This window comes from Stegodyphus dumicola, chromosome 3 (assembly GCF_044657685.1).
Source record: "Stegodyphus dumicola isolate Sdum_Otavi_A_Nest chromosome 3, ASM4465768v1".
In the NCBI taxonomy this organism is placed as follows: Eukaryota; Metazoa; Arthropoda; class Arachnida; order Araneae; family Eresidae; genus Stegodyphus; species Stegodyphus dumicola.
Genome location: NC_140770.1, coordinates 77,309,799 through 77,335,599, shown reverse-complemented (window position 1 = coordinate 77,335,599; position 25,801 = coordinate 77,309,799). Strand labels below are relative to the sequence as shown.

The window sequence follows — 25,801 nt, the reverse complement described above, 5'->3', positions numbered from 1 at the left end:
ACACTCACGTTTGTGAAAATTGCAACACCAAGAAGGAATCGTCATAATTGAATGCAATTTAATACACAGTTGAGTGGTAGTGGTACAAATAAATGATTAAATGTTCAAAGCAAACAAACAAGAACAAGAGATCTATTTTGTGTGGCCACCACGCGCCGCAATAAGTGCTGCTACACGACGTGGCATGGAGTCAAACAAAGTTTGAATGTCTGACTGAGGAAGAGCATTCCATATCGTTTGTACGCGTACCCAAAGTTCGTCTGCAGACGCAACAGGACGAGGATCACGAGCAAGACGCCGACCAATGACATCCCACACATGTTCAATTGGCGACATATCCGGGGAACACGCAGGCCAAGGAAGAAGCTGTACCTGCTGCGCTGCAAAGAAGGATTTAACAATCCGAGCAGTATGAGGGCGGGCATTGTCCTGTTGAAATACAGCGCCTGGCAAGGAAGGAAGGGAACAGCTTCGGGCTGTAGAACTTCACGGATATACCGGTTGCTGTTCAGATTGCCCACAATTCGTAGCAATTGAGATCGTCTATGATATGCTATGGCGCCCCAGACCATAACTCCGGGTGTTCGTCCACTGTGGCGTTCGATAATGCACTCCGGAAGGTGGCGTTCACCGGCATAGCGTCTGACACGAATGCGGCCATCATGGTACCACAAATTAAAGCGGGATTCGTCAGAAAACACGACATGCTGCCAATCAGCACGCCAGTCTCTATGCTGATTGGCCCATTGTAGCCGCAGGCGGCGATGGTCGTGCGTTAGGGGGATCCTTTATAAAGGAGTCCGTGCGCGCAGTCCACACTGCAGCAGACGTCTACGAATTGATGAAGCACACAATGAAACACCTGTAGCTATTGACCACAGTGCTGCCAATTGTCTAGAGGAAGCTGTACGGTCCGTCCGCGCCATGCGGACCAGGTGTCTATCATCGCGAGCTGACGTCACATTTCGGGGTCCACTCCCGGATTTCCGAGTTGTCCGACACTCGTCCGTCCACTGCTTCCAAACGCGCATCACTGTGCTGCTGTTACGCTGCACACGAGAGGCTACTGCACGATACGACAATCCAGCTTCACGAAGGCCGATGATTCTCCCTCGTTCAAACTCTGTAAGTTGTTCAAATCTCGCTCTCTTTCGTCGACGAGGCATAAGTACAGATTGAGTTAACGTTTACCACTAGCAGAAAACCACCGATAACCATACACGCCTCGCTACAGCCGTCTATGTATTCGGATCCATCAGCCGTTCAGAGGGCGCTGCTCAGCATACGCATGCGCTACGGATTTGCAATTCTAATCATTTGCATATCATGCGCTACTTTGCGTTTCCTGAAAATTTCAGCTCACTCGCGTAAGTCCTTCATGGTGTTGCAATTTTCACAAACGTGAGTGTATATGCAAGGTTATAAGGTATTTCTTCCGTCTTCTTAGCATGCCTTCTTGGTGTCAGAACGCTCGATACGTATTCGAGAAGTCCGTGGTCGTTGCTCATTTTTCATCTTTCCTGCTTTCAAAAAATACCTACTGTCTCTACAGTGGCGCCCGAACTAAAAACGTTGGTGGATGATGATTCTCCACCACCAGAATTTGGCGATTTTGTCCCCAGTCGCCCTTTAAAAGGGGGTGTATATAAGGTATTTCTCCCGCCTTCTTAGCATACCTTTGTGGTGTAGTGATCAGCACGCTCGACGCGTGTTCGAAAGGTCCGTGGTTCGAGTCCCGATGAGGGTACTGTTCATCTTTCATCTTTTCTGCGTTCAAAAAATACCAAATACCTCAGAAGGTATAACAGAATTGATTGTCACAACTTTAAGGCGTGAGAGGCTATGGTAAAAGTAACAATTTTCATAATTCACTATGTGGTTAAATGTAAACTCGGAAACACAGGAAATACAAAGAACATGGAAACGAAAGGTCATTTTAATTATTTATATTTGGAAGATTATTTCTTTCATATTTACACGAATAATTCAAGTGAATGACCAGCAGCGGCAATACATTCATTACAACGACAGCGAATCATATTTATGAGAAGTAGATTGAGACTTCTGAAGATTTTGTCGCCAGAATTGGGATGCATAGCATTCAGTGTTCTTACATTGTGTACAACAATCGTTTCGGCGTCATTAAAATGACTTTTCGTTCTTAATGTTCTTCGTACTTTGTTTCCGCGCGTGCATTTCATGTTCCATTGCACATTATATTACGAAATTTTTTTTTGCCATGTTCACTCATTTGAAAACGTGATCATAAATTCTATTATATCCAGTGTATTATATTATTATGTATACGGCTACAGCTTTTATATGTAGACAACTAAGGAATTCTTGTAAATTGTATGACTATTGCTATATGTGCGGCTGATTGGATAGAATCTTTATTAGATGTGTCTTTGTAAGAATGCGAAATTGCTGTTCAGGCCTGAATTCGTTACAAATGTAATAATTTACATAATATCTAAGAAAAACTATATGTAGACAGAGTTATAGCAACATTATAGAATAAAAATATCATATTTCTTGTCTTCAATGTATTTCTGAACCGTTTCCATGGCAACAATAAAAATCAGATGTTCCTTGGAGCACGACAATAAATATCTTCTGACGTACAAAACGCTGTAAGAAGCATAAAATATAAAAAGTATAAAAACGAAAAGCGTCATTTCTATGTTGAATGATAACTCAGCAAACTCTCTTGGAAGCACCCTGCGCATACAAATCGAACAAGGTAAAACTCCCTTTTCCTGCAGCAATCTGAAACTTCTTCATAAAAGCGAACGAAATTTATTGAAAAACTCTTCATCTTTATCACATTTATTGTGACGCGAAGGAGCAACGGGAAAGTTATTTCTATCACCTGCTTACTGGAAACGAACGTCCGCTTTATTTAAAGTCCCGCTTCGTGAAGCCTGTTGAAAAAGGTGGCTGGAAAAACCTTATCTGAGTATTGGCTACTAGTACCGAGTAGCAGATCCAGAGTACCAGAGCAGATGGGAATGTTCCTTTCTTCTTTTCGCTTCCCTTGACAACAAGGGATAACTGGTTTAAGTCCTAAATTAGTTTTCGGCGATGAATCTACCAATCTCTGCTTTGCGAGATATTTCGACAGAACATTGCACAATCGTAAAGAAATTGGCTTTTGCTGAGTAAATGTTAGCGACAGTTAAAAAATATGGTGTTTTGTGAAGTGTTTTCTTTGCTACAGGTTACTTAGTCAACTTCTTTAGGTTGTTAAATTTGCTGTTAATATTATACGTGTATTCTGTTGTTGTATAGGCTGTTGCAGGCATTTCTTGATACTTTATTTTCCTTGGCTTTCTTCAGTTTTTTTAGGAAGAATATTATAAAATCTATACTCATAAAGCGCATTATCAAATTATCTATATACACTGTGTCTCAAAATAATGTGTACATCAATTGAAAATTAACTAATAAACAAATTCTTAAAGATGACTTCTTTGGACATTTTATATTTGATATTGCGATGTCAACGTTGAATGTGCATGAGTGTTTCTAGGCATCCTCTTCCGTTACATTCCCTCCTCCCAGAAGGCTGACATCAGAATACATTAAATGACAGAAGCGAGAACATGTTTCTTTGCAAGCAGCGTGAGGGAGTTTTAAAGTGCCATAAAAAAATGCGCGAGGTGCAAAGACGGTGGAGGACAGAATTTGATACTCTGCCACAATCACATATAACAACTGAGAGATTACGTGACAAGCCTGAGGAGGAAGGTACAGTATGTGATCTGAAGGAAGGATGATGCAGCAACAGGAGAACAAGAACGAATGAAGTGAGAAGACGCTTTAAAGACTGTCATTTGTGCGTGCTGGAAAGTTATGAACAGGAATAGCATGAAGCATAAAAGTGAGACTATGAAGTCCTTCCTGTTAAAACCAAATCCAGTTATGTTCTTCATGTTCTGTAGCACTGCAAATGATGTGTTGCTGCCAGTAGCTGTCATTTTGGATATATATATATATTTTAAAGTTATAATGTATTGTCTTCCTCCTTTCCGCATGCCTTAGTGGTGTAATTGAAAGCATACTTGAGGCGTATTAGAGAGGTCCAGGGTTCGAGTCGCGGCGAGGGCATTGTACGTTTTTCATATTTCCTACTTCAAAATATAATCTAATGTTCTGCAAAATGTGTAACACACAAGAAGAAGCTAATACTTGGTATTAGCTTTTAATTTTCAAAAGATGTAAACATATTTTAAGGTATCATTATTTGTGAAAGAAAGATCTTTAAATTAAGAACATTTAAACTCTGTGTACCAAATTTGAGGACTGAACTGCATTACATTACTCTGGCAAAACACAAGAGGGCTATCTACTTAAATCCCATCCCAATTTTTATTGAGTACCCACAAGAATAGGAACTGGTATATTGTACCCCGCTAGTCCTCTAAAAGTACCACCAACGTGTCGAGAGTCAAGGTTTAGGGTTAGATTTATAAAAAAAGTATTGATTTGAAGCAAATAATTTTGTCATTGTTTAGCATTCGGTGTAGTGTTTTTCCAATATTATCTACTAATTTACTTTTTCACGGAGCTTCTAGATGTTCTCGTTGAAGTTACGAATTAAGAATAATTTTCTGGTTAGGTCTTTTTGAATTTTTTATATATTTGGTGCCTTTTCACTTCTGATTTCACTTAAAAAGGAAATAGACGGCTAGAGATAAAGTTGAAAATGAAACTTTCTTTCTTTTAATTTTTTGAAACAATAATAGCAAATATTGTTTGCATTACAGTCACATAAAGAGTTCCATTTAAACTTCTTTCCATTAAAGCAGAATATTTTCATGTAAACAAGTTTAAATTTGTTAATAGTTATTTAGTGCGAATTATTTTTTGACGATTTAACTGGAATCATTAGTTAAAAATATCCTATACAGAAACGCTGTATTTTTTATGAGATTGAGATGCATTAACAAGTAGTTCGGAAGTCTAATGCAGTGAATTAAAATGGTTTACGCGAAGGTCTAGTATTAACTCTTAACACTTCTAGGATTGAATAAACTTCATCCTATAGCATAGTAATTATTATTTCACCATCTGCTTTTCCGCCTAAATAATTTTCAGTTTACTTTGTTATTCACATTAGGACTTCTTGTTATTTATCCTGTGATATCGAGAAGAGGAAATATAATACGCTTACCATGAAATCAGAGGCATCAAAAATGCTTTGAATATGTAATACTTGTATTTTAAGATTATGATTAATATTTATTTTATGCTGAATAAATAATATTTGAAAAAATTGTACATCTTGGAGGAAATGGAAACTCATCTGTCCTTGAATAGAATAAAATCAAATATCCTTGATTATCATCTTTAGGGTACTCTGAACTATTTATCTTTTATAAGTTCAGAGTTTGTAATTTGAAATTAATCTGTTTGGATATCGTTTTAAAAAGTATTTTTAGTAAGATCTTTTAATATACTTATAATAAGTAAACAAGCAAATATATTATTTTGCTATTCAGATTATACTTAATGACAGCCGCATGAGATAATTTTTTGTACAATAAATGAGGCATAAGTTTAACTACCAGTGCTACGTATTTTATATAAAATGCTTGAAATTTCGAATTTTCATGCTTGTTAATTATTTATTTCAAAGATAACGCAATAATATTAGTATAATATCAAGAAAGAATTTCTCTTGAAGCAGAGTGTAAATTAAGTATTTAACAAGGTATAAACATTAGCAGCCTGGAATTTTAAGTTCTAAATTTTATTATATTGAAAATTGCGCATTTTACATCACAGAAATACTGTCGTACAGTTTTTATGCAAAAACAAATGTGTATTGTACGGTTAATTCCGAAACAACTAGACCAACCAGGACCACACCCTTCTGTCTGATTATATAAAATCTGAATAACTTTATTTTTTTATTCTGTTGGCCAAATACGTATTTAATGCAATGCAAATAAAGAGTTATTGCATTTTTATTTCTGGTAAATAATTTGAATTAATCTTCGTGTCTAAAAATTAAAAATTTTTGTATGTCTATAAAGCAAAATTGAAAACATTTTCTCTTTATAAATAGAAAACACGCAATCTATTTCCACTAAAATAAATGAATGAAATTAATGTTAATTTGCATATAGGGGTACTGAAGTGAAACTCGTAATCTCGTTTTCATTTCTAAAAATAAAAACATTACTTTTTCACTTATGTTAATGGCATACAACTTTAATAAATATTGTAAGGCAATTTACATCTCGTTCATTTTCATTTAATCTAAGCTAATCTAATAATTTCTTAAAAATCTTATATAACATAATAATTTCAGAAAAATTTTGTAGATTAAAAAACAGATATGTGGGAAAAAATTAGATATTCTGAGGAAAAAGAAAGCGAGATCACCCTTTTGGAGAGAAGGTGCGCTAACTTTTCGTATATTTAATTCTTTTCTCTCCAAAGCTTTGATTTAAAATAATTACCATTATTATCATCTGCAAGCATTAATAATTCATAAGGTATAGGTACTAAGTATTATTTTGAAAGTATTCTGTATTATTTTCTTTACATAAAAGGAGCACTTCTGTTTTTTTTGGAGGGGGGATAAACTAAAAAATACATTTTTTATGTATACTTGGATCTGAAGCGATATGATATAATTATCCTCAAACACAAATTTTTCGTTAAGTGGGAATAAGTGTTAACAAAACAAAATTTGTTTTGCCTTCGAAACTCCAGCTCTGACTTAATTCTCTTTTCCCCGGTGATGACCTCCTTTGAAGAAGCTTTACCCGTGTCACCAATGACAAACTGCGGACAGCGTGTTTTGGCCGTTTCTCGAGTTTTTATCGGGAAATGGGCTATATTTTATTTTATTCGGATGTTTTACCTTTTTTTCCCTCTTTTAATTCTTTCTCGAATTGCCGAGGGTGAGCTTTCCAGCCATGACAAATGTAATGGTGACTGCCGACGTTGGAGGGGTGTGTCTTCTTGTCATACACTATCACACCATGTATTCTGCTAGCATTTTAGACCACGACTGATCTTTTAAGGCTTCTGAAGAGCTAAAATAACTCAAATTCATTTATCGAGAAACATTGTTGCAAGTAATGATTAACTCGGACTTATATCAAATAAATTTTTGTTTCTTTCTACACTGTGCGGAAGTATTTTCCAAAATATATGATTATAATTAGAAGAAAGCTAGTTCCCCGTTTTCTTAAAGTTAACTTTTGTGGAGAGAATTTAGCCTTAGCTTCGTATTAGCTCTGATATTATACGATGCTAAAGGTATTCTTTTCGTGTCTTACAGCAGATAGAACAGTCTAGCAGACGAAAGATTCTGATTTCGAGAAGGAGACCTTCATAACAGTGTCCCTTCGTAAAGATGCAGCCATCTGTATGTAAATATACAACTGTTCGAAAAGCAAAATCTTCAGAAGAGCCCACACCTATAGGCAGACCGTTTTTCCACATATCAAGCAGAATTTTTTTTGCATCTTTATGCTGCGCCACTGATGTACAATATATTTGCTTTGACAGAAAAAGTATTTAATTAAAACTGTACTTATGAGCACCGCTATATATAGCTGTGCTCCGAAATAACTTCTCGCACATTTATGAAGGCTGCTTTTTACAAGTTAACAAATTCTCAGTAAAGGATGTGGACACCTTTTTGCCGCTACACATTTATTAAGGTTTCTATCTTTCCTAACAGTGGCCGATTTGCGAGGGCTGTCTTCCTAAAGGGAGGTTTGTCTTCGTGGAAGCCTTTCTTAGGGAAACTGACTGGTATATACGCCTTTATGATAAAGGTTGCTTTCAGTTTCTGTATGGAAATTCTGTACGGTACACTTGATCTTCGATTACTTTAAAATGCTTAGCTACTGAATAAGAATGTTTAATCTTTTCAATAATTAAGGTAAAAATGCTGGAGTTTTAATAAGTTATACATTATGAATGAAGCTCGCTTTAATCACATTTTAACTAACGCTAGTGCGTGTTAAATGTGTTAGTTATCGATACTGTCCTTTATCTATAGAAACTTTTCATTCTGATGTTATACTTATTTTCTCAGCATAATATTATGTCATTATACATGTTGTTTGGATATTTTGTTTCTTTTATTTTTTATCGCATTTTTATTTTTTTGTTTAGTTTTTGTTTTATTTCTTCTATTATATTTGCACATATTCCTTCATATTTACATTTTCTTTTTCTTTTATGTTTAAATTTTATGATATTATACATTTATGTCTATTATTTTTAATTACATATTATTATATTTAAAATTTTTTATTATTATATTCTTTTTTATTTTTGTTACCTACTATTTTAGTTTATTTTCGTGTTATTTTATTTCTTCTATTATGTATATTTTTTAATTTTGTTAATATTCTTTTATTTTATTTCTTTTCTTTTTATATTCATTTATTTTTCTTCAATTTCTTCATTCTTTTTTCTTAGCAATGTGAATTCCTTTTATTACAGCAGTGTATATTAATTTCCATAATATTTGTGTTTATTTTACTTTTTATATGCAGAATAAGCACAAATATTGCAGAAAGCATTTGAACTGGCATTTCGTATTGTTCAGACCGATTCAGCTATTTGCGAAATACTACTGGATGATTATCAGAAAATAGACCTTCCGCTTCCATTTTCAACTGCGCAGTTTCCTTCCCTCATTACCCTCATATCATAAACCACCAGTTAATTCTAAGCCATTTCAGATGCATGGATTGCACGAGATGATACTGTGACGTGTAATGGAGTCATTTGGGAGTTGTTGCAAACTTCGACAGAAAAGGTATTGCTTACATCCTCCACTCGACGCACGAAAAGCTTGTAATAGAATTCGGAAATGCGTCAAAGTAGTAATTTCATAACTTAAATACGACGATGGAAAGCTTTTAGGTGTAACGTCTATTAATGCTGTGCAGTAGATACTAAAAGGTCTTCTCTGCGTTTGTGATATGTAAAAGTAAATTAGAATGAATGATATGTGCAAGGTATACAAACCAGCTTGTAATTTAACAGCAAGTAGTGCGTGGTCTTTGGTTCAATAAAAGACGTCTAGTGTATTTCAAGGAGAAGCATGTAGACAAAATTATAAATAAATTTTGTGTAGCCTCTTCTTGAAAGTACTCTTTCTCAAGTAGTCTGCTTTTTTGTACGTAGAAGTTATCCTAACAATTTTTAATTTACATATGTATTAGAATATATTAGTGTTAAGATCTGATTCGGAATATTAGAAATATTTTTACTTTCTGTGAGAGCAAGATTACTATACTATAGAGATTGCTCTTGTGTGACGTCATTGACTTATATTTATGCGGTTAGTCTGCTCAAAAAACTATTAATCCCTTTGTAACTTCGTTTCTCCCACGTCTGCAAGTGACGTCAGCTTTGAGAAGAGCCTAACCTTACTTGTTTATTGAACTTAGTTCATATCATTGTCCCCTCCTAGTCGCTTGAGCTTCTAAAGCCCAGACACTTACTTATCTAATCTTTCTTGATTCTTTTCTTGAGTAAATCTTTCTTGATAAAGCGAAGCGAAGAAAGAATCAGCTATGATCAGCGAAGAAAGAAATGAATATTGTAAAAATAAATAAATAAAAAAAAATGTTGAGATCCCTTTTCACAAATTTGGCTCAAAAATATCTTATGATAGCGTGCGAAATTGTCAGGAAAACTTGACGGAAGTAATTTACTATAGCTTGCTGGGCATAACTTAATGTATACTTGATCGAAATTGCATCAAAGTATTTAAAATATAACACCCGTAGAATTTTGTGAAACTTTCTTATAATACTCGAGCATCTAAGAAAAGGAGCGATTTAAATAGTGGATTCGTTTGTTTTTGTATACTTCTAAAAATTTATAGAAATTTCAATATTCATTCTTTATTTAGGTTTCTATTTTCTAATTCGAAAATCTTCCAAAGAGTCTGTCTATATATATATATATATATTGTCTTCAGCTTACTGTAAAGGAGAATATATCTTTAAATAAGAATTTCTGATGTACTTCTCAATACTGTACGATAACCCTGATGTCTTAAATATAAGAATAGTAAATACTTTTGTGGGAAAAAATTATACCTTTTTCTACAAAATGCTAATATGCATAAAATGATCTACAGCAACCATAAGAGATGAAAACATTGTTTTTTACTTGTTGTTTTATTTGCGTGAGGGTAATTACGCTCAAAATATCGGAGGAATTTAAGTTTTTAAGTTGCACTTTTAAGTTTGCGTTTTTAACGCAATAATTTAAAAATAAATAAATAAAAAAATCTGAAAGCTTTCCTATTTCATATTACTCTCAAAGGGACTTTTTAACGTTTTGTGTGTTATTTTTATTTATTAAATATTATGTTCTTCACACTTAAACAATAAAATTAAGTTCAACAGCAATATCACGAAATATTTAAAGAGAGCATATCTTTAGAATTTTTGATACACAGTCTCTCGCGCTGGAAATAAAAATGTTTTTTTTTTTTTTTTTTTTTTTTTTTTGTACAGTGTTGCCATTGCTCGCTTTGAAATCGTTGAGTTTGACAGTCAAAAAATCTTTAAAGGTTTACAAAATATGAAATAAATAATAAAACAAATTCCAAATTTGGACTTCCAGATGTCCATATTCGAGTGGAGGACTATGTTATTCAGAATTTGATGTCTTTAGGTACCGCTGGTTTTTCACAATGCAAGAAATATACACATATCCATGCAAATTCTTCATTATTTAACTTCCTTAAATATAATGAAGGGCTGTAATATTTGGTGCAACAATTTGAAAAGTGACACGCCGTTTTATAGCGAACGACGGAGAATGCCAAAAGAAAATTAATAGCCCTTCTGGGCAAATTGGCTCTTTGGGCTAAAAATGCCAATTAATTTTAGAAATCAGTTATTTTTATTTATTTATTTGTTTTTACTGATGTAAGTTAATTTAATAAAAAATTTGTGCCTGTAATAAAAAATCTTAGCTACAAAAAAATAGTTGAATTCGTACCTTGTTCACAGATGCTGTTGTTAAAAAGTGCTCTTTGGAAGAAATACATGGCCATTAATAATTCAATAAAGAGCACTGAAACTTAATTACATGTTAATGTAGAAGTTTTACTGATTTAATCATGCGCCATTTTTCGGAAACTTTTCTCTTTTCCCAAGCGACATCGGTTTCCGATTCCTGTTTTCCCGGAAGAAAAGTGTTTCAAGAAAAGCTCTGACTGAAACTACTTGCAGCGGAGAATTAGTCATCAGCCGAATTAATGCTGACGACATTTCTTTGGCAAGAATTCTGATGGAGTATGGATTTATATTTTTATACAATACCTGGCTGCTAGTGTCTCAAGGAATCCACCATTTTTGCAAATGAGTGGTTTTTTCTCGAATTTGCCTGTTGTATTGTCAGTAATTTATGATAACGTCATTTTTTATCCACCTTATATACGCGATTAAAATATTTAAATTGTATTTTTATGCCTTTTTGAATTAAAGTTACATTATTTTTTACTGTATATTGCGGAGTTGACTAATTAATTTGTCATCTTGTTATGTGGTATTAATGTTATGTGGTGTTATATAGTCGAAGGAGATTAATTTGTTGCATAATCTTCTACTGATGATTAAACTATTTTTATTTTGTTCAAATTAAATTGAGTCATTTTCAAGAAAATTCTTCTGAATAAAGGCAAGCAGTTTTTTCTCTCATGATGTGTAATATAGAACATACAATGTTGTTGAATTTGTCGGTCTATCGTATTTTGCATGAAAGTCTAGAATCCTGCTTACTTCAGCTACTACTATTAATGTAACGGACGTTTTCACGAAATTCGGAGATTGTATAAACATAATAGTACTAATTCAGAAGTCAAACAACAAAAATCAGCGTTATATTTACAAAATTTTCACAGGACTAGTTTCGATGGTTTTACCGAACCATCATCTTCAGCTGCAAAACCGCAAATGAACAAGATAGGAAATAATGATTAGATAAGATAAGAAAGCCTGGACAAGAATAAGCAAGTGGCGCCATCTGTTGGCGAAACCAGAACTAAAACATAATTTCTCTAAAAGCCGAAGGCAAATTTGGATTGGAATTAGGATCGTTAACTAGAACAGAAAGATTTTTATGAATGTGAAATGCCTCTAGAAAATCCAGTTCTCCAATGGAAGATGTTTTTTGAATAATTTTGGCAGTAGAAAAATTGAAAGTGTGATTTTCGGACCAAAAATGTTGAGCAACAGAAGACTTCTGTGCTTCCTTTTTTCTAACATATGCCTCATGTTCTTTGACGCGAAATTTTAAGGCTCTCTTAGTTTGGCCAATGTAAATTAAACCACACTGGCAAGGAATCCTATAAATACCCCAGGAATTCATATTCGGAATGGGGTCCTTGAGTATAGAAGTTGGAATTTTATTGATGGGAGAATAAACAACCCGAAAGTTAAATTTCTGCAAAATATATGCAACTTTATAGCTAATTGATGGAAAGAAGGGAATGACAACATAATTTTTATATATGGTTTATTATTATAATTATATATTTTTATATATAATTTTATATATGGGTGAAAACACCCAACATTATTAATCAAGCAATTAAAAAATTTTCATCTCAACACACTAAAAGCCACACTCTTATTTTAGGAGATTATAAAAATTATGTTGTCATTCCCTTCTTTCCATCAATTAGCTATAAAGTTGCACATATTTTGCAGAAATTTAACTTTCGGGTTGTTTATTCTCCCATCAATAAAATTCCAACTTCTATACTCAAGGACCCCATTCCGGATATGAATTCCTGGGGTATTTATAGGATTCCTTGCCAGTGTGGTTTAATTTACATTGGCCAAACTAAGAGAGCCTTAAAATTTCGCGTCAAAGAACATGAGGCATATGTTAGAAAAAAGGAAACACAGAAGTCTTCTGTTGCTCAAAATTGTTGGTCCGAAAATCACACTTTCAATTTTTCTGCTGCCAAAATTATTCAAAAAACATCTTCCATTGGAGAACTGGATTTTCTAGAGGCATTTCACATTCATAAAAATCTTTCTGTTCTAGTTAACGATCCTAATTCCAATCCAAATTTGCCTTCGGCTTTTAGAGAAATTATGTTTTAGTTCTGGTTTCGCCAACAGATGGCGCCACTTGCTTATTCTTGTCCAGGCTTTCTTATCTTATCTAATCATTATTTCCTATCTTGTTCATTTGCGGTTTTGCAGCTGAAGATGATGGTTCGGTAAAACCATCGAAACTAGTCCTGTGAAAATTTTGTAAATATAACGCTGATTTTTGTTGTTTGACTTCTGAATTAGTATTTATTCGGCGTGTTATTGTGTCTTAACATAATAGTACTTAATAAATAGTAATCTATAGGCTACGAATATTTATCATTAATTTTTAATGCATTAAAAATAAATTTGTCAGTTCTCAGCAGCTTCTTAATTTTCTATCTATTAAAAAATTTCCTAATCTATCTCAGTATTTTAGTAATGTACTAAATTTTCTTGTACCGTGAAATCTCTGAGAAAGAAAAACGTCGACTTTCGACAAAGATTCTGAATCTGAAAGCAAATTTCTTTTCTCCTTTTGGGATGTGGGAGATGATTCTGCTTAGTGGTCTTTACAATCGTTATAAGCTTGTATATGTAATGCAGGACGTGTACTTTAAATGTTTTTATATGTGATAATTTATAATAAATATTTAAATATTAAGAAATTAAAAAAATTTGGGATTGATGTAAAATAGCATTGCTTACATATTTTTTAAGAATACATGAGGGAGAAATTACATTTTCAGGATGTTATTCAACAAATCAACATAATTAAATGCAGAAATCGCAAGTTAAGTATATAAGTTTATTTTTATTAATATTATATTTTTATCATTTAATGCCTCAAAATCGTGGATTTTTTTTTTTCAAATAGCGGGGCACTAAAATGACGAAACGTAATTGCAATTAAAATGCTATGTCATTATCCACGATTATATGAAGATAAAAAAAGCTAATTAAATAGAAACGAAAATGTTTATCTTATCCGTTAGTCTTCGCTTGAAGGGTTAGGTGGGTATATGCACAACTCTACGCTCCTTAGCACTTAGTGATAATTTTTTTTCTGCACTTTCTTCTCTAAATGACATGTATGAACGAGAAGAAGAAGAAAGATCTGTACGAAATAAGGTAGGGAAAAAATGTAAAGAAAACCCCCTAAAGAATTTTTGAACGCCGGCTAAGTGCTTCAATTTGATAGAAAGCGCTAGGTAAAATAGCAGAGGAGAAAATAGTATAAAAGGAAAAGGGGAAGAAACGAAGAGAATGAAAAAGAATTTGGTTTTAAAAAAGATTTCCATTTCGTATTTTTAATGGAGAACGCTTAAGTGATTAAAAAAAGGGCGAAAAAAGGAAAGAAAATAGGGAAAAAATCATTTAGATAAGCGGCATTCGGAATAGAAAGAGAATACAGACTTATTGTTTTTTCTTAATACAAAAGTACGTTTCGGAGACAATAAAAAGATCGACAAAAGAAGTAGGGAAATGGGTGGAGAATTTTTTTCCCTTTCTATTCTCAATAAAAATTGTTGTATTTATGGCTAAACAATTAAGCTGGAAGATATCTTGCGCTAGGAAAAGTCGGTTTTGCCGTGACATTTGTTCGGGAAAACGGAAAGTTCTTAAAAGTGCATTAGTTGTTTCTTTAACCCTGTTATTATATTAATTACATTATCTAGGAAAGGATATTAGTTGATGTTTCTATTGATTCTGTATGATTCTGATTTCTGTATGATGACTGACCTTTCTCTTCTGTTTCATGTAATTATTCCGTTAAATATCTGTTTCCTTTTTTGTGAAATATGTACATGCTTTGGTGAAATGAGAATCACTATGTGCAGTTATGGAAACTGAGAATTTCTTAAGAGTCTAATGTTAACGAAATACGTTCAGTTTTTAATACGTAAATACTATGTAGAAATGTTTTAATCAAAGAAGCCTATGCTATGGCATTTCATTTTATTATTGCCATTTTTAACGACTATGAAAAACTGGCAAAAACGAATTAAAAGTAAATTTTCAGTCTTAATATTTCGCTGAATGATTCTGAATTCCCCTAAATTATGCCCAACTTCGAGAAGATGTTTCTGTGGTTTCATAAAGGTATTTGCGACAGTGTTATGATGCCAGAAGTTTATACAGAAAATATTATTTGTGTCAGAATTTTTTAATACTATTAATTTAATTCTAATTAGAATAAAATGTTAGTAAATATATAAAATTTACTGTGTGTACCTCAACAAATATCTAAATAACCGCTCATCATAAATTACTCATCATAAAGAATGAAATTATTTGAATCTAGTTATCTGGATAAAATGGTGTTTACCAATGCGTCAGTCATAAACTGACTAGCTGAATTAAGTTGAACTTATTAAGAGATGTGGTATTAGAATCATTGAAATTAATTTTCTAATCATTTAGACAATTCTGGACGTAAATGATGTACTATTTGTAGATACTGTGTAGAGTCTAGCTGGGTTAACTTCTATCTGAAATTGGAGTAGCAGGAAACTACACAGGAGAAGGGTTAAAGTAGCCTTTATGAACTCTTTAAAATTTACAATGCTTCAACTCGACGCTAACAAACTTCGCATCTGCTTGGGCGGTAACTGAAAATCACGTAATTAAATTAAAATTTGAAGGTATTAACAAACAATAAACCTAGACTATAGGGTTCAGCAAGATCCCGTAACTTAAACCCCATTTGAAGCTAGTGGCAGTAGATCAATGCACTTAAGCCTCTTGAACCAGCAATAAGCAAACGTACCTACGGCAGAGACGGCAGCTACAGCCTAACTCTCTCTTTCTCCTACCGAAACTCGGCTTTTAACTACTTCCTTCAAAGTAGAAATTTTGCATTCGTTCACGCGCGCTACAACATTTAACTATTCTGGCACTGACAATTAGGGGAATGAAGGCTTACAGGAAAGGTCTAAACTCAAACTTTAAATTGTTAGTTAAAATAAATATAAATCCCTACAACTATTTGCGTTTCTAAAACATATTGTTGCTTTAGATTAGGCATATCAAGGGAATTTTTCTCTTCTGGCTTGCCTCGTAACCTTGGTAACAACTGCTGCGGAAGATGGTGAAGTCCTCTAATTTGCTAAAATCTGCTAATTCCATCTATGCAGTGATGACGACACGCGTTACGATAGCAAATGAAAGGAGGGCCATCATGGCCTTGAAGTGTCTTGTAGAGAAATTAGGTCTATTCGAAGCAGGAGACATGGAAAATGAGCAATGCCCTCGCCCAGACTCGAACCTCGGACCTCTCGAATACGTGCCGAGCGTGCGGACTATTACACCACGAAGGCAGGAGAAATACCTTATATACTCCCCCCCCTTTTAAACGGCGACTGGCGATTAAAGGACCCAATCGCCAAATCCTGGTGTTGAAGAATCATCAACCACCAACGTTTTTTAGTTCGGACGCCACTGTAGAGACATTAGGTTTCAAAGCAGTAGATATAAAAAATGAGCAAGGCCCTCGCTTGAACTCAAACCTCGGGCCTCTCGAATACGTGCCGAGTGTGCGGACCATTACACCACGAAGGCTAAGAAGGTGGGAGAAAATACCTTATAGTCTATTTTAAAGTTGCAAAATTTATAACTGTTCGTGCTATGACATGTAAATGCCCTTCTCTCACTTCTCACTTCAGTTACCTACTAGCTGAACTACTTGGCGATGTGGTTTGAATTAGAACTGTTAATTATAATTTAAATTCTTAATTTTTTAAACATGTTGAGTTGAGAAAAGAAACCTCAAGCGGTGTTATTATATACCTCATTCGCTAAATTTTTATTTATACCTTCTTCAACAAATATAGATGCATTTTTAAAAGCTGTATTTCTAAGTTTGCTTATCATTAAACGCAAATATTAAATTTGACTTTATATAAGAAAAGTAAATTTTTAATTTCCTTTGATATATTATTTGAAGGATTCCAATAATTTGAGATTTTAAAGATTCGGATTCAAGGAAAAAATTCGGTTTCTTCCTGCCTCTAATTGTGAGGCATATATCCATTTTTTTCCCATTCCTTATGTGACAAGGAAGGAACACGTGTGATTAATTTCTAGTTCTTACTAAATTATTATAATATGTTTAGAGGTATTTGTTCTTAAAGTTATATCGTCCTTTCCTCGTAAAATAGGCTTTTATGGTGATGTTTTGTTGTCAGATTTTGTTGAACGTGTATGTTATCATTAAACCTCACGTGTTACCACGTGTATCACATGTTGATAATAAGTTTTACCAATCGAAGTTTTCTTCATTTATTTTATTTTCTGTAAATTACTTCGTTTACAAATTCTTTTTACCCCTCAAATTAAAGAACCTTTTCATGTGTATCTCCTTTCTCCTGCTAATTATGTTTATGTGATTAAAATAATTTGCAGTTTTCTTTAATGTCGTTTCTTTTGAATTTTCCATTAGTTAAATTGCATCGTAAAGTTTATATTTATTTTTGTCTCTCATTTCCGAAACTTTGCACATAAAAAAGGCCTTTATTTGTGAAACAAGCGCTGCTATAAACTGCACGCTTTTTTATTTTATTTTCACAACAATACTTTTTAGTAAATGTAAATTGCTGTTTAATCGCGAAAATACTTATACAAAGAAGAAATGAAAAATACTTCAGTGTTTTTTTATACAGATGTTAAAAAGTTTGCCTTTAGGGGTTTGTTGATGGGAAAAAAACGCTTTTGTTCTTAAATTCTTAGTTGCCATCAAACTGCAAAAAAGTATAAGTCCTTTCGTTTTTATTTGTTACTAAGAGTTTTAATTCGTACACGCTTTCAGATTTATCGCTTGAAAGATCTAATAGTTCATTAACTAATGAGGTTTCCAGGCATCTTTCCGAAGAATATCCGACTCAAGTAATTGAACCTGGTTATTTGAATGCTCTTTAATTGGAGCTGAGTTTCCATTCTCAAATTATACTTCAATTGCCTTTCGGAAAGTCCTGATTATTTGCTTCCGCAATCACTTCTTTTTCGGAAGCACTTATCAGACTTCAGATCCTAATTTTAAGAAGAAATTAAAATAAAGACTATTTTAAGCATATATAATAAATACATCATCTCTCTATATATACATAAAGGATATTCCAATGAGATATACACAAAGGATATTCCAATGAGAAAGATATGATTTAAAACGAAATGCCAACCATGTTTAAAATAAAATGTTATAACTGTCATTAATTTTTATTTGTGTTTAGTAATCTCATCATGGCTAAATACACAAAACGAAATGCCAACCATGTTTAAAATAAAATGTTATAGCTGTCATTAATTTTTATTTGTGCTTAGTAATCTCATCATGGCTAAATACACTCTTCTAGGACGTTTAGTTATTATCTGAAAATTTTATGTAAATAAATGTTCTGTTGTGAATACTCAAAATATCTGAGTATTCGTTCGTATAAGGTTGTATAGACCCGAAAGTTATCGATGGCGCTGATGTCCATATCGTAAGCGCGTCAACTGGGAAATTTCAGTTGCAAGATTGAAATAATTAATTAAAGCTTTTCATTTTTCTGTCGTTATCAATGTATAAGAAAGTTTCTAGCTGAATGTTAGTAACTAGTATACTGCATCTTTAAAATGGTTAAAGAATTTCAAACTGGTCTTCGAATTATTTTTTAATTTTTTTCTCGTTTCTGGCGAAGTGATTAAATGTATTAGCATTTAAAATTAACGACAGAGGAAAACTGCCAGATGCCATTTTTCATCCCTTTAGACATTAAAAATTTTTTACCAATCTTCAACTTGCTGAAATGGTTTAATCATTTGCTAAAAATCAATAAATCGTTTTATTTTGTTGTATGACTCCACAGGTCGACTACGATGTTTGTATTCTATTGTTAATAATTCACCAACGTCATTTGAAGTTAATGACTGAAGAAGCTGAATAATGCTTCATTTTTCTTCGAACCTGATATCAGGAGTCTTTACACTTTAGATCCTTTAGCTTTCCAGGTGCAACTTGCTGATGTCAGGTATTGCGAACGTATTACTGAAGTAGTTTGAGTAATGTCACATATGCGCGTGTGGAAATCACATAAATCCTTTCGGAAAAAGAGCGTTCAGCGAAGAAAAGTCCTACAGTAATCTTCGGGAAGTGTACCCATGGGCTTGAGTTGTAACTGCCCATGGCTTGAGTTGTAACTAAACGGGAGTTGAGGGGGTGGAGATGGTGCCATCAGCGCCATCGATAACTTTTACCGCTTGCAATCGCATCCCAAAATCTCCCCCTAATGGCAGACGATGAATATTTAAGCCTCTGTCTTTTCATGGTGATATTTCGGTGTCTCTACTGCAATCGGAAGATATTTTTCTTTGTTAAAGGTAGAAATCGTCAAATGGGTTTTGAGGATGGCTGGGGGTTTACAATCTGGAATCGGGCTATATTTCATGGCTTCTCTTTTAAAAAAAAAATTTGCACTTTTCTGACTTTCTTGATTGGTTCGAATTTCAACGGATATGTGTGAAAATCATTACTGACCGAAAATTTTACATTTAAGGCTTGCCTTCTTTGGGTAAAGGCGGATTAGGATAAACCTGAACGTATATTGGGAATAATTTGCAAAAAAATAATGATGATGCTGTAAAATTTGAATAATATTAAAATAGTAGGTAATCATAAAATTTCTGAATATTTGACTAATTTTTAGACTGCTGTTTAGTTAACATATAAGGAATAAAACGTATTCACCTCGTGTTTCCTTGCAGTGCAATAATCAGAATATTTAGCTGCAATCAGAAAATACCGCGCTAAATTTCAGCGAGAGCATGGTTAATTTTTCAAAATTCCTGTTCCTTTTCATTAGAGGTGGAAGGGATTGATGATTCTACAATATTTGCATTTTTTTCCCTTATCAAATCTGCAGCTGAACAACCTAAGTGTTCTAATAAAAGTAAGGAGACTGTTTTAGTTAAGTAAGAACACTTGAACATCAACGGTGCAATGGTGAAGCAAGTTACTGAATATGTGCAAAGATGTGTTTTTGCCATGTATGTATTACTTGAATAAGTGTCCTAAATACGTGTCCTCAGAAGAAAATTTATTGCGCTTGATAATAGTGTTTAATGAGACAATACAGCTTAAATTTAAGCATTGCAAGTTAATCGAAATGACTTCTTTTTTCATCTGTATAAAACTGAAAAAAGAACATTCATTAAGATCGCTTTTTAGAAAATTATTCTTCATGGGAGACCACAAAAAAACTTGTGGTTACAAGCTAATCAACAGTGGTAATTTGCAAGACAAACTACAATTGTTGGTTAATCTGTCACGGCCGAATTGAATTTTGAAAAATTAATTATTGATTATTTGTTTAATTGTGGACAAAAAAGAGCTTTATCCATCGTGGAGAATTTTCTGTATGGAAACCACAAAAATCCCATGCGGAAGGATAACCCTTTCTCCGGTAAGTAAAATCCAAGGGAGCCAATACTCAGTTGTTTCATGTGCTTTGATAATTATCTCAACGAGAAACTCCTGAACCATTCAGTCATGGATAACTTAATGCAAGGCGGAAATCACAGTTTCACGAACTTTCAAGGCCCACCAGCGGCCGAGCGGTAAAGTCGCTGAACACTGGTAGTTCGGTCCGAGGTTCGAATCCCGCGAACGGGCTGGCTGCATGGGTGTTTTCGTGGTTTTCCCCATGTGTAACATGTATACGAGCCAGTTTCCCTTAGAAAGTCCTCCACGAAAGGCATCCCTCCTCTTAGGCAGATAGCCCTAGTGTGCTTTGCCATAATTAAATACACACACACACACATACACACACGAACTTTCAGCCACTCAGGATCAGTTTCCCTTAAAAAGACCTCCTGGAAGACATCCTTCGTTTAAGCAAGATGGCCCTTGTGTGTCTTGCCATATTTAAATAAGCGAACAAACACACACCAACCATTCGGAAGCTGTTGGCTAAGATTTATGTTTCGCATTAATTTGCAATGGTGAAATGTCAAGTAATTTTGAACTTGAGCTTTGGAAAAATATTATAAATTATGATGCATCATCTGCTCACGTTCAGAGCTAAAAAGTGATCACTTAGTTCAGTTATTCTTTGTATCATTATATCGACTTCCTTTAGTACTATCAGACTTGTCAAAAATATAATAATTATTTTTGTAAATAGCTATGGATGTAGATTTCTTGACTGATTTAAAGACAGGTTTTTTTTTCAGAACTCACCAGTTGCTTCGCTACGACAAAGTTCCAAGTAAAATAAAAATTTTCAAAGAGCTATTTTTCTTTTACATTTCGAAATGGTTTTAAACATTTAATCCCAAATAAATATATTTTTTAAAATATTGAATAAATTTATTTTCTATTGCTTCCTAAACCAAATCGTAGTTACATTTTGATTGCTACCTGTTTCACATCTATAACAGAGATAAAATTCTAGAAATAATTCTTAGAAAACGGTCATCCACAATCTTCACACGTACCTTTCATATAAATCCATACCTTTTTAACCTCTCTTACCTTCCATCCTACTTATAACTATAAACATCTTAAATCTTGAAGCCCCATTACGTTCTTGATCCATCGCCCGAAGGCTAACCTTTCCATCCAACTGCACACGCTTGATGCCACTAGGTAGCCAGGATTTGCCGCATTTTTGGCACATTTTCGTGGCCAATTAGGCCGACTTCTCTGTGTGGCGTAGAGAAGGGATTAAAAGTAACTTTTCGGGCGTAATTGTCAGCAAGAACGCCAAGGGAAAAGGGCGGCAGGATGAAGGGCCTGAAGTAATTTGTGGCGTGTAATTGTGTAGGAGGAATGTAACACAAGGCTCTCGAAATCGTTGTTGTTTGATTGGACGGAAGTGTTAGGCGGGAACGTGCATAGTGTGCGTAATTTGCTCAATGGCCTGTTGAGGAAGAATTGTCGACTTGCGGCAGGTAAAACGACAAAAGATTTTAACAGGCGCTTCATCACTAAGACATTTATGCTTCTAGATTTTCCCGGAAGCATGGAAGAATTTGCTGTCGAGTGCTTACGTTGGTGTGAAGCCGGACATTATCTTAAATAAGAAGTGTGCATTTTTATTCTTTAACCTTGAAAGATGCTCAGCTGAAAGAAGTATAACACTTCTGCGTGAAATGCTTTACGTAAAGCGTATGTGCACTAAAGGTACATCATCATATGATGTTTTAATGAGCAAAACTGCTTTTATCTGATGCAGGGAGTAAATACTCGTATTATATCAAATCGTTTAAATACATTTCTCTTGCAAATAATCTAACAGAAATTTCCTTTTATGGACGATTTCCAGTGATAGTGCGAGATGATATTAATTTAAGTATTTTAATCTTAATGCAGTTTTCCATTAACGAAAATAATTTATTTTATGCGAATAAACTTATTAATTTAAAGTTTCAAACATGCATATTGTTCATATTCAGTTTTTATTTACCTCAAGGAGCCGAAACACCTTTTGTTGCTTATCCGATAACCAGGATTGTAACTGACTTTAATAATGCCGACGATTCTATGATTTCTTTCGTAGCCAAGAGTATTAATTTTCTGAATTCTAGCAGAATATTCACTGTTAAGAATTTATTCAGCATTTTGCATAATAAGTTAATAATAAATATTATTAAATTGAGTATGATAATAAGTTAGCATAAATAAATAAGCTGAAAATATATTAAAATGGCACTTTTATTTCTTGATTAAATTATATACAGTCATCTAAGTGTTTAAAAATTACGAATCAAGGATGAAAATGGGTATGCCTTTGGTATCAAAAACTCATTTAATTAAATAAGGCATTTAAAAATACGAGCAACTAGACATATTTGCTGAAGTTCAAATTTTTTTCCCAACCTTTAAAAAACAAAAATGAAAATTTGTCATGCCATGAAGATTTTAATTTGTTTACCAATTCCCCATATGCGTTTCTTCCACTCATGAATATTTCATGTAATTTTCTTATTCGAATCCCTCCTTAAATCTGGCTTTCTTTTCATTTTGCTGTCTCAGAATCATCAAGAATTTTTTTTTTCGCTTTAAAAATCAAACAAGCGCTTCGTAGTTCACTTATAAAATATCTTGCTTGTTTAATCTTTGAAGTGTGTACTTAATACAAAAGTTTCATGAAAAGCTTCTCTCTTCCTCTCTCTCTTTCTCGTTGATAGAATGTAAGTGAAATATATATTTTTTTCTTTTGAGCTTGGAATAGGTATTTGTTCAAATGACGTTTAAGTTTATATGGAATGAAACTTCTAACAGCAAAAAGTCTTAATAAGTTTCTCCGAAGTTACTTCCGCGAAATGCAATTTTGTGTTTGAGTTACCTTTAATTGAAAAATTAGGGAAAAAATTAAATGAAATTAAAAGAGAGAAAGGTAGGAATCCTAACTTGCTTACATAAAAATCTCCTGATTGCCCCCTTTAAAGTATTATTAAAAGAAATAATTGATATGGTACAAGAAGACTTCAAGCACAAAGTTTCTAAAGTGCGCTGGACAATGCCTTTTTTCTGCCTAATTTTTCTCTTTTCTGTAATGAAACCGCTTCTTAACAGTACGATATGCTAAAAGTGCGGCACCTTTAAGCAAGTCGGCAGATGTTGAAGAAGACAGAAATGAAGGTTCTCCGGCATAAACGTGGCCGTAGTTTTATGATGATCAGTATCTATTATATAAAAAATAGCTTTCGTAAAAGCGTGGGTACTTATATGATGGGGCATCACTACGCAAAAAAGCTTTCAGTTTGGTAGTCTGATTAACTAAGTAAATGAAAATTCTATTTGCGTAGCAATACCCCAGCACAAATGTGCTCTCACCGATATGAAAATTGCTTTTTACTGTTTAGAAACTGATCTTTATAAAAAGCAGGCATTTTTATGAAGGAAAAGCAGATTTCTTTGCTCCTGATGAAGAGGGACCTATACCTGTTGCCTTCGAAACTCTGACGAAGATCTAATGGACTCTTGACTAAAATCTACGCCAAAGATATAATTTTACTGTATGAAGGTTTCTTGTCTTTCCGAACATTGCCTGATTTGAATAAAGCCACCTTTATCAAGCAACATCATTATGAAGGTATCCTCCTGTAATAGCCCACGTTTTGTTAGTTAAAGTGACTTTCCTTAGAAGGAATAAATATTTTATACAAATTATGTTGCTTTTTCTCTATTAAGCTAAAATAGCGAAGCTTCTGTAAATCTAATACTTTAATAATTATCATCAGAATATAACTGTTGCAAACTTATTGAACAAGGGCATAAACTTGTTCTGTGTAAACACTCTCTGCTTACGCAGAACTTTATGCCTATGTAGGGTTGGTTTAGCTTATTTAATAACGGCAAAGCCCTCAAGGGCTATCTAAGTGGAAGGATGCTTTCGTGGAGGACATTTTAAGAAAAAGTGGCTCATATACGCATTACACATGGGTAAACGACTAAAACGCCATTACAGCCAAATTCAGCCCTCTCGCCGGGATCCGAACTCCAGACCAAACTACTAATATTCAGCGACTTTAACGCTTGGGCACCTATGTATGAATTATTGTTTCTTTTGCTTGCATTTTTGTAGTTTCAAAAATCTAGAATGGTCAGCTGTAAATGCCATGTTAAAAGAAATCGCGTAATAAATGAAAAATTCAAACATGAAGGCCCTGAAGCATAATAGGTGGATTGGACGTGAGCCGGTACTTTCAGCATGGTATGGCCGTCGACATAATGGGTGAATGTTATCTTCCACTACCCCACCCCAACCTCCTTTTTGCAAGAGGCTCAAATCAGTTTATATTCTGAGATAGTTTAAAGGCAATAAATGATAGCCGTTTCCTGACGATTCTTTTCGCTTATAGTTTCATAGAGGAGAGGGCTTTATCCCTTTTACGGTAAACGAAAAATGCATTAAAAGCATTTCAGTCTATAAGTTGACCGCAACGTACTTTATTCGAGGAGTTTATAGCTATACAAATAATGCTAACAGAAAAAAAATCTTAAAAAAAAAAAAAAAAAAAAAGATTTTTTTTTTCATTGGAAACTTATCCTGCAGTATATCATTTGTCTTCTCGTGTTTAACCATTTATCACGATGCTGAAAAGTCATTTTTTTCCCTCTACACTAGCTTTATTTCCCCTAAAGTAAATTGTAGCAGTAATAGGCAAAGGAGAGGCTTTCATTTATTTTTACGACCTCACTGTTTTTTTTAAGTAAATAAAAAAATGTAATAAATAAAGGTGATGTTGTTATCGCGATTTTCATTAATTTAGCTATTCAAGCACATGCTGTTAAACTTTGAGTGGGAAAGTTTAAGCGCTCGTGTTACTTTAAGATTTTTTTTAACCCTCTTATTTCAAGGACAATAGCCGAGTGCAAAAATATACCTCTCAAAACTTCTCTTAATCCCCACAAAGAATTCAAAATAAAGCTCTTAGTTTTATTAAAAGACAAAAGCTATTGTTTCTCATCTAAAAGCATAATACATGTGTTTTCCTTTGGCTTTATTTTTAATGTTAAATGATATGGGAGGATAAGTTTTAATACTTAAGCTGGATTTTTGAATAAGCTTACGGTTATTCAAAATAGTTTTTATGCGTTTTTATTCAAATAGTTTTTATGCGAAATTTATAATTTTGTAATTATCGCCCTTTAACTGGTAGTTGCTTTATCATTAAGGTTCTCCTTGTATAACTAATCCTCTAGTAACTTGTCTAAGTATTCAATCTTTAAAGAATTATAAGTTTTGAAGTTTATTTATTATTTATTT

General features: G+C 33.6%; 1 protein-coding gene across 8 annotated transcripts in view; it reads left to right on the top strand.

The window, feature by feature from the left end:
* LOC118187993 (latrophilin Cirl-like) overlaps positions 1-25,801 on the top strand; it is a 1,172,776-nt gene that overhangs the window by 1,076,006 nt on the left and 70,969 nt on the right. The window lies entirely within an intron of this gene.